The sequence below is a fragment of the Astatotilapia calliptera genome, chromosome 9, assembly GCF_964374335.1.
Source record: "Astatotilapia calliptera chromosome 9, fAstCal68.1, whole genome shotgun sequence".
Lineage (NCBI taxonomy): Eukaryota > Metazoa > Chordata > Actinopteri > Cichliformes > Cichlidae > Astatotilapia > Astatotilapia calliptera.
In genome coordinates this window covers 33,227,834-33,237,862 of record NC_137430.1, presented here as the reverse complement: position 1 = coordinate 33,237,862, position 10,029 = coordinate 33,227,834, and the positions used below count along the sequence as shown (strand labels likewise).

At 41.5% G+C, this 10,029-nt stretch overlaps 1 protein-coding gene across 2 annotated transcripts in view; it reads right to left on the bottom strand.

Moving 5' to 3' along the window:
• Window positions 1–7,802: 7,802 nt before the first annotated feature.
• LOC113029618 (uncharacterized) overlaps window positions 7,803–10,029 on the bottom strand; it is a 430,622-nt gene continuing 428,395 nt past the window's right edge. For both annotated transcript variants that reach the window (XR_013911570.1, XM_080306821.1), the window contains exon 4: window positions 7,803–9,822. The gene's annotated coding sequence lies outside the window, so the exon portion shown is untranslated. The remainder of the gene's footprint in view (window positions 9,823–10,029) is intronic.

Sequence of the window (10,029 nt, the reverse complement as noted above, 5' to 3'; positions counted from 1 at the left end):
GTGAGTTTGCCATAGTGTGAAGTATTTACGGCTGTGTTCTTCCTGCAGGAGTGTGGAGACGAGAGGGCAGCAAGCACGGGTGCATGGAAACTAGAAAACAGAGTTTCAGAGCACAGACATCATTAGACCATAAAACAATAAAACAAAATTAAGCAACATGGGAGAATATTCCAGTGTGTACAGCTGGATCTGGGACTGCTGCAATCTTCGATCGCGCCTCCGCGTCCACATCAGATGGGAGGTAAGCATGGGATGTGGCATTGCATTCGGGGGAGGGAGGGTGATAGTACGTATCAGTATCAGTGTACATGTTTCGTGCATGTGTCTGTGTGTATCCCGTGTTCAGCTCACAGAAAGTGTCACCACACCCGGTTGAGCGGAGGTCAACAGTCTCCAGTGGACCCAGGTGGCCTTGAAGGAGGGACAAAGAGTTCTGTCAACAATCCTGTTATCATGGAGAATTTTTGTTGTTCCAGTCAGCTTCGACCTTAGCCGACCTTAGATAGCCGCATGAGTGAAGATGGTGAATGTTTGGGTTGAGTGCGAACAACTGCATCCAATTTTTACAGTTGGTCTAAATTTTATCACTGGTCACCAATTCTCTCAATTCTCTCAATTCTCTTAATTCCTATTCTTCTTCTCAAAGATGTTATCTATGGCTCATGGCTGTGCAATATATCTATATTGCACAGCCATGAGCTTCTCCAAGACCTTATCCATATTTTGTTCAATAACAGAGTCTTACTCACAGCCCTGCCCATCGTCTGTCATGTCGGCCAGCCTTATGGGATTTTGAACAGCTGTAGCCGCTTCTTGTTCTTCGATAAGCCAGGTCCGAGACAGCTCCAATCAGCCAGAACACTCTTATCGTGGTTCCAAATTGGTAGATGTCGTTCAATGTCCTCCATCGAGAGTGTAGCCAGACACACAACGCAACCGACCATCGAGTATCCGGTAGCAAACATTGTCTGCGGGACAATTGAGCTCTCTCAAACCCAGAAAGGTGTCAATTTTGTTACGGGACCAGTCGATCAAATCCATAATTCTTTAGGTTTTAGAGAACATGACTGAGAGACTCTTTGAAGGCTAGAGTTAGATGAGACTAGACAAAGACATAGAAGCAGCAGCAGGGAAGATAAGGAAGGGAGAGGGTGAAAGATGGGTCCACCTCCTCCGAGAGCCAAAGAAATCTTATTTTACTGTCCCTCCTTCCCCTCTGTTTTATTTCTCCCTTTCTGTATTGTTGTCTGTCCAACTTGTAATAACTTAAAATACAATTTGGATTTGAAAATGAAATAAAAGAAAGTTAAAAAATAAATAAACAATGATAATATAGATCAATCAAGTGGAACAATGTGGCATTGGCATATTTTCTCCACTTGAAAAAATACATCCGTTGGGCATCTTTCCTGGCCTTCAGACAAAAATTCTGATTGCTAAAGAACTGAACAGGACAGGCAAAAAATAAATAAACAAATAAAATAAAAAATAATTTAGTTAATTGTTATATTATAGCTGTTTGTGATGTTTGCAACTTTGTACTATAATAATTTATCCAATCCAGTTAATTCAGTGATTGTTTTTACTGTCTTGCAGCAACAGAGATTAATCAAATATTCTGACTCTGAAAGTTTGGGTCGACACTCTGAAATACAGGAAGTGAAATCATAGCTCAAACCTTTTATTTGTCACGTCAAACTGTTTTCTATGGTGGCCCTGAGAGGCCAAACGGACTGCAACTTCAGAAAACACTTGCAAAAAGAAAAACGCTGCAAAAAGAAAAGCGCTGCAAAAGCACACAAAGCACAACGGAAATGGGAAAAAAGACAACGGAAATGTTCCTGGGGAGACAATAACCCGACGGACCAGCTGCACGAACCAAAACATGCTAACCAGTGCGCTAGGACTGGGACACGCTTCAAAGAAGTGGAGGAGAGGTAAATGTGTTGTAATCTCATGATTCTAATAATACTACAGATATCTGGAATATACATTCAAAGGTAATTCTAACAAAGATAATGTTTAATGTAGCCTTAGAAATGAAGCTTTCCGTTGTGCTTTGTGTGCATTTGCAGCGCTTTTCTTTTTGCAGCATTTTTCTTTTTGCAAGTGTTTTCTGAAGTTGCAGTCCGTTTGGCCTCTCAGGGCCACCGTAGTTTTCATAAGGCAAACTTAACACACGGTTTGTCATGTTATGGCTGTGTGCAGGCAGGAAAAGGACCCAAACACTGACTCAACTGAGGCGGGACTGAAAGTCACAAAGCAGCTCTATTGCTGAACAGAGAAAACCATACAAAACCTAAACTGGGCAAAATCTAACAAAACATACACTGGGAGATGTAGGAACAGACACACAACATGAGAAAGGACGTAACGTCAACACCGAGAAACACAGGGCTTGAATACACTGGGGAATAACGAGGAGAATGAGACACAGAAGGGGAGCACAGCTGGGAGAAATCAGACATGATGAGACCCAAGGGAAGTGAAACTCAGTACATTCATGTAAGACACAGACCTTCAAAGTAAAACAGGAAACGTAACCCTGAGACACAGTGTTGACTAGGGGATACAACTGACAGGGGAGACGGAGCAACTGAGAAACACAGAGACCAAATATAAGGGAGGCACAGAGATCACTAAACACTGGAAATGATCACAAACAATGTTCCCTCTAATTTTTCATGTGTCTAAGTGTTGAAAGATTTTGAGTTTTGTGTTATGTTTATTTGTAGCTCCATTTAAAGGAAGAAGAGCAGGAAAAGGGAGTGAGACATGGTGTGCAGAAAAAATGTGCTGTGACAGCCAAAAAGCTACCTCCTGTTTCAACACATAAGCTAACGGTCTCTCCTTTTAAGGAGTTGTTATTGAGTTCTGTACATGCCACACCTATTGCTGTGAAAGCTTGTTTGAGTATAAATAAAGGATGTACTGAGAGCCCGCGCGATTCTCTCTGTGTCACATCTGTTGTGCACACAGGACAGATAGTGCCGGGGCATCGCCCATGTACATGTAAACATCTTTGAGTCTGTGTTTCTTGCCTCCTAAGAGTTTTCCCCTCACACTGAGCGAACACACAAACTCCCTGAGTGGACACTTGGACCACTGTGAGCGACAGCAGACGTGTGCACTGTGGTCACGCCAGCATCGAATCCATCCAAGTTACATGTTTATTAAAATAATCAAATTACAGCATTTACATTTATGTTAGACTACTTTTAATTAAATGCTTTAGCCCACTTACAATGAAACTTAAAAACAATCTTGTTCATGACCTGTGTAGGATGTTAACACTATTGGAAGTAAAAATAACTTGAACTTCAATTTTGAAAACACAACTTTCTTTTTAATTTAATTTTTCTTTATATAACTCTGACTTGTATCATGAGTCTGTGGTCTGGGAGAGAGTCCTGTAACTCTCTGTCTGCAAACCACAGTAAATAATGACCAATGTTGGGCAATTGACTACACTACACACTAACTACACAAGATTTGCGCTAAATGTCGCAAATCCCTCATATCTCAAAACACGCTGTCACTCCTAAAACTTCCCTTTTCCTAAACAACTAAATGCCATGTTGCCATATCATTTTCTTGATTGGTTGACATGGTACATTTTTCGACCAATAGGAAAGGGTGGGGTTTTCGCTCACAGGCGGAGAGTGCTTTTCTGCTTGGCCGTCACCTAAGGATTTACATCCCTGATAAGCAGGAGTCTCACTACGAGTTTAACGTCTCCTATGAACTTACAATGGCATCACTGATTGTTTCAGGATGACCTGCCATCATCCAATCACACATCTGCTTACCTGTATCTTTTGCTCGTTTCTCCTCCTCTTCTTTTCTCTTTTTTCTAAACTGAGCACCTGATGGCTTTGAACTTTTCTTGTCCATCTTACATTGGTTTTAATTTTGCACTCCAGAATGAACACAAATCCACCAACTCGACGATCACCACAACATAACCTAACAGACCTACACCTTAGTTCACAGATTCACTTTGTCTAAGGTTTATTTCTGGGATTTCACACAACCCAGGATTCAAATCATGAATCCATAATGGCGGAAATGACATTAAAGTTTACTTTGACTTCAGCAGCGAGCAGGCGCACCGAGGGCTCTCGCGCTCTCGCGCTCTCGCGCTCTCGCGCTCACTTTTCGCATATAGAATTTTGAAAAACATCGGTGCAAATTATAAGTCTGTATCATAATGTCTGGTGTTTTCGTGTTTGTTGTTTTGTTTTTATTTTGCGAGTTGGTTATTAGATGCTGCTCCAGCCAGCCAGAGAATCCTCGCCGCTCCGCCCTTTCCTCCTTGTGCCGCAAGCAGCAGGCGCACCTCGCAAACGGAGGGCGCCCTTACTCCCAGCAAATAGGCAAAAGAAAACCGATCAGTGCCTATGCCATTCCCAATACGAGCATTATTTTTTTTTTTTTGCTGATGCCGCCCTCCACCACAATGCCGCCTGGGCAACCGCCCATGTCGCCTGTATCTAAAACCGCTACTGATGACAGGGTTGAGGACCGGATCCATCGGTTTCAGTCTGCTAAACACTAGGGGTGCAACGATACACAAAATTCACGGTTCGGTTCGATACTTTGGTGTCACGGTTCGATATTTTTTCGATACAAAAAAAATGTTCATGCCTTTTTAATTTGTCATTTATTAAAATTATAAATATATATTTTAACTCAAAAGTACAGTTTTTAAATTTAACCCTAACCCTTGTGCGTGTTTTTTTATTTTGACAGCGAATGCGCACCTGCGGACCACTTATGTGCAGCCCTGGTTATTTAGCTCGTCATATTGCAGACACAGAAATTATTTTGTCCATGAAACCATAAAGCTGCACTTTCTTTTTGCCTTATAGTCTGATTTGTCATAACTTCTCCGTTTTGTGGTAAGCTTTTCTTTGGCTGTCACTTCTTCACCCTGACCTGTCTTATTTGGCTCAGCAGAACTATAATATATCTGTGTCTGTGAAGGTTCTCAGTCATCCAGGTCATCGTAGTCAAATATATATCCTGCTGCTTTTACACACGCACTCACATAAGCTCAGCGATTCTCTGCGCGATCAACCTCTCACATGTTTAAGCTGCGGGAGATTTCACTTGTCATGTTTGCATAGTAAGCTAACGATTAATAAGACGATGTCAGAGGAATTGGTGCACAAATTATCATCACTCACAGATCAGTGCTGTTGCTCTCTATACACAGTTCGCACGATTGCAAAGTGAAAGCAAAAAAACAAGCGCAAATTCAAACACGATTTCAATATGTCACATATTGACAGTGGCTCACCGATGCCAATGACATAATTACCCAGCTACATTTCTGAAAGAATGCAAAAGCATTGACATATATTTTTCCTTGCGATATTGCAAGCCCTGTATCTGATTGAGGATTCACTCATCTTTGGAAAAGAGAGTTTATTACAGAGAAATGGCTCTTTCCAAAATAAAAGCTATACTATCCGCTTCTTCTGGGCTATATTCTCAGCAGCATAAGGAGAATCATGTGCTAACAGCTGTCTAAATGACTCGGCTAAAGTTAGTAGCATGCTTGCTTTTTTTTGTCTGCTTCCACTTGTCTTTGCACTAGGATGATGTCGGCGTAAATGTGCAGTCATATTCGTTGTGTTCCCACTAGTGCTTTCAGGTTAATCTGACCTTAACGCCACAACACGGCAAATCTCCGTTAACGAGCTACCGCCGATCGCCTCGTGCGTGGGGCTAGATGGCCAACACGTTAACGAGCTAACTGCGCTAACACACTAGCTCCCACCCATGTAATTGAGCATTGCGTGGCACATCCAACATACGGTTTTACTTTAGTCCATGACTCGCTTACCTTCAGGGTCATACGTCACATGAAAACCAAAATAATTCCAAACACCAGATCTGAATCAGGGTGGGGGAGGTCCATGTTGCAAGGAGAGCTTAACTTCTGTCTCGCTAGCTTGCCCTGCGCTCTTCCTTCTGAGATGCTGTCTGTGTTGAGCGCTCAGTGAATCTGCGCTCGACAGTGCAGCCTAGGCGGAGTAGTCGAACTCAGATTCACTGAGCGCTCAACACAGACAGCATCGTCAGAAGGAAAGTTGATAAAATAAATTACAAATTTTGTATTGTTCGATACATATGCGTACCGAACCGAAAGCACTGTATCGAACGGTTCAATATCGATACGAATATCGTTGCACCCCTACTAAACACACAATGATAGTGTAAGTCAGGGAATTCCTTGAAAACATTTATCCTAAACACCTCTTGAAATAAAGACTATAAAAGACTGTAATACTCATCCAGAGAAATCAAAGTTTTAAATGCACCTGTGTGTTTATTTTGCGGACAGGAAAAATCCTTCACTGCACCCTACTCTCTGTATATGAAATCTGAGGTATGGAACAATACATCATCAGCAAAAGAGAGGTTTTTTTTGGCATTACTCGAACCTTTCCATTTTCTTCCTTAGATGTAATGCATAATGGGATACAAAGCTTGAATAAATAATTTTCATAGAGAACTCTGAGTAACTTTGAGAGCATTACACAAAACACAAAAGCAATGATTTCAGTCTTAAGCAGCTCAGTCTTTATTGTAGGAATTATTTCTCACATATGATAGTATTACAATATTTTAAAATGTCAATTTGCTTATAAAATTATTGTGTAATCTGTCAAACATGTGTCTCATGATTTGTATCAAGTCATTTTGAGGTGAAAGAACATTCCTGTCACAAGGTAAAAGCTGAAACCAGTTATTGGTGAAGTGGCTTTTATATACGAACGCCTTGGTGTTCTCCTGGGTACTCAGGAGGTGGTGAGGGGAGGTCTGTGCAGACCTGAAGTCATTTGAGTAAATACAAATTACAGCTGCTGTTTTAGTCCGATGTGAAAAGGACCCCTCCTGTTCTAGTGTTGAAAGTTTCTTCCCTTTACTACTTTTATTACAAGAAAATCTTAATTTAGATGGTTATGGGGGGTTTGTGCTGTACAGGGATGTGTCAGGTATTTCAGCATCAGTGTTTTGGTGGAATGATTGAAGGACTGTGAGAAGTTCTGACACCTGAAGATATATCACAACTGTAGTGGGGAGGAAACACTCAGCATTTAATGTTTCCTGATAACGAATACCGTTTTCTACAGTGGGTGTTATGCTACAGCCATCAGCTGTTCATTCATCAGTGCATGTGAACAAAGTTAAACACGATGATAACCAGACTGTATACTCACTGGTCACTTTAGTAGGTCCACAATTTTGGCTGCTTATCAATCTAAATATCTAATTAACCAATGATATTGAAGAAACTCAATGCGTTAAGGCATATAGACATCATCAAGACGACCTGCAGTTCACATTGAGCATCACACTGAGGAAGAAAGGCGATTTAAGTCACTCAAGAGGCTTTACAGCTTTATACGCTTATTAACATCTTATCACACTATAAAGGAAATGCCAATTCAACCGATAAACAACTGCAACCATGAGCAGGTGAGGATGATCCTAAAGCCACCGCTGATGACAAACAGGAGTTATTTGATGTGCTTTCATTAATCAGGTTGTTTGAAAGTTAAACCAGAGCATAAGATGTCAAAAACACACAGAGATTAAGTTAAAGGTTGTGAAACTACATCCAGCTGGCATCCCAAGAACTGACTGTCTGCTTAGAGAAACGTCCACCATCCAGTAGTTATGGATTCTTGATCATCTGCAGCTCTGCCTGAGGATAACATGCTTTCTTTGTCAGGGTTCGCGACGCGAGCCAGGTGTAAGTTATTAAAGGACCCAGGATGCAGCACAACTGAGGTGAGGAAGCTTTATTGACAGTGAGATAACAAACAAAGGCGAGGGTGGCAAAAAACAGAGCAGGGAGTAACCTAAACTGGGAAAAGCTAAACAAAAACAGACCTGAAACAGACGGAGGCACGGCTGGGAGTAATTGGACATAACGGGACAAGGGAAGTGAAACTAGAAACACTGACGAGAGACACAGACCTACAAAATAAAACAGGAACTCACACATGCAAAGACACAGACTAAGAAATCCGGACTTGACACAGGAATACACAGGCAGAAAAGCCTAAATACTAAACTGGGGAAGAACAGAACCAAAACCCAAAGAAAGAGAAAACCAGAACCAAAATACATCACAATAATAGAAAACACAAAACGCTGGGTCAAAAGACCCAGGGCCATGACATTCTTACAGAAAGTGAGCAATGACAGAGAACTCACGTTTTTATGCACTGGTGGGATTGAGAGCCCTCTCCTATTTACTAAACTGGCACTTTAACCAAACCAGCCATAAACATTGTCACAGCTGGTTGTGGCTAAGCAGTAGTATAAAGAGGAAGGATTAAGCCTAGCTTAAGCTGCAACTGGGAAAACAGTCAAGGTTACACCTGAAGGACTCAACATTTGAATGTTTCAGATGATCAAAAAGGAAAGAAATATGACAAAGGTTACCTGGGTCAGTGGAAAATAGTCTGTAAATGGTTTCATTTGTTAAGGGTAAAAAGGTATGAAAAACAACCTGACCATGTATGGAAGCTGGCTGAAAGACCTCACACAGAGAAACAAAGTCACTGACATCAGTATGAAAAGGTTACAGAGTCATTTCTAAGGCTTTGGGACTCAAGCGAACTACGAGCCATTATCCACACTACAGGAAAAATGGAAGAGTACTCAAGCCTCCCAGGAGCAAGTGGCTGACTAGAAATACTGCAAGAGTGCATCGATGACTAATCCAGGAGGTCACTGAAGAACCCAGATCATCATCTAAAGACCTGCAGGCCTTACTTAGCTTAGATAAGGTCAGAGGTCATGATTCAGCAATAAGAGATTCAATGGGGGGAGAGATTCAACAACAGAAAGGCTCATCTCACATCTAACAACAGCTGTAGTTGGAGCTGTAATTTTTCGAGAGATTCCCGTTACACGTGGCATTAAAAGAAGATCACAGGAACAGCCTGACACAGTGGTGGTGGTGTGACGTCTTCCCAAGAACACCTCATACCAAAAAACCGATTCCAGGAAGGATTCTTGTATATGTGGAACCCTCTAACCAAGTAACTGAGCTGAGTCGACACAAGAGGAAAAGAAGCACAACTGCATGATACACAGAAGTGCTGGCTCACTAATCAGCTGCTAGAGACCACTGAACCATCCGAGTTTTACTTCTTTACAGATGAGCATCCAGACCAGGACAGAGAGGAAATCTGACATAACTGAGTCAATGAAACCACAAAAAGATCAAACTGTTTAAGGTGGTAATACACCAAAGTACAACCCAGACCCAGATCAGCTTGAGTTTTTATCTTTTTCTTGGATATAAAGTCACATCAGTGGTCGTTTCACATCCTGTTGATGGCTTTAGTTCATATTGAAGGTTTTCAAAATCAATGGGTGTGAAATGTTTTGATTTGTCACACTGGTCACAGCTGTAGTTTCCCCTCCATGTATGTACGTTCATGTTTGTTACGACTTCCTGACAGCGAGACACTTTTCTCCCAGTTTCTGCATTTGTATGGTTTCTCTCCTGTGTGGACTCTTCCATGCACTTTAAGATGATCCGCAGTGGTGAATGAGAGATGGTTTTTGACCCCATGTGACAGAGTTAATTTTGGTTTAATTCACTTGGTTTAGGGAAGCCTCTCCCACATTCTTTGCAGTAGTTCGTTTTGTCTCCAGTGTGTCTGAGTTGATGTTGTTTAGGTTCTCTTGATGATTGAAAGTTTTTTCCACAAAAGTCACAGAGAAACTCTTTCCACTACCACAGTGACGACAGGGTTGAGAACTGGATCCATCTGTGTCGCTCTGCTTCTAAACAAAGACACAAAGACAGTGGAAGTCAGGGAATTCTCTCAACATTTTTATTTTTAATGGCGCCTGAAATAAGGAGTATCTGTGCCAGTGTCCAATTATATCTTACTGTTTACATTATAACACTCAGCTTACTGGGCAACATTAAGTCTTCATTTGTAGGTAATCTACTTAATGGGAAGACTGGTGATTAAACCCCTGGATGCT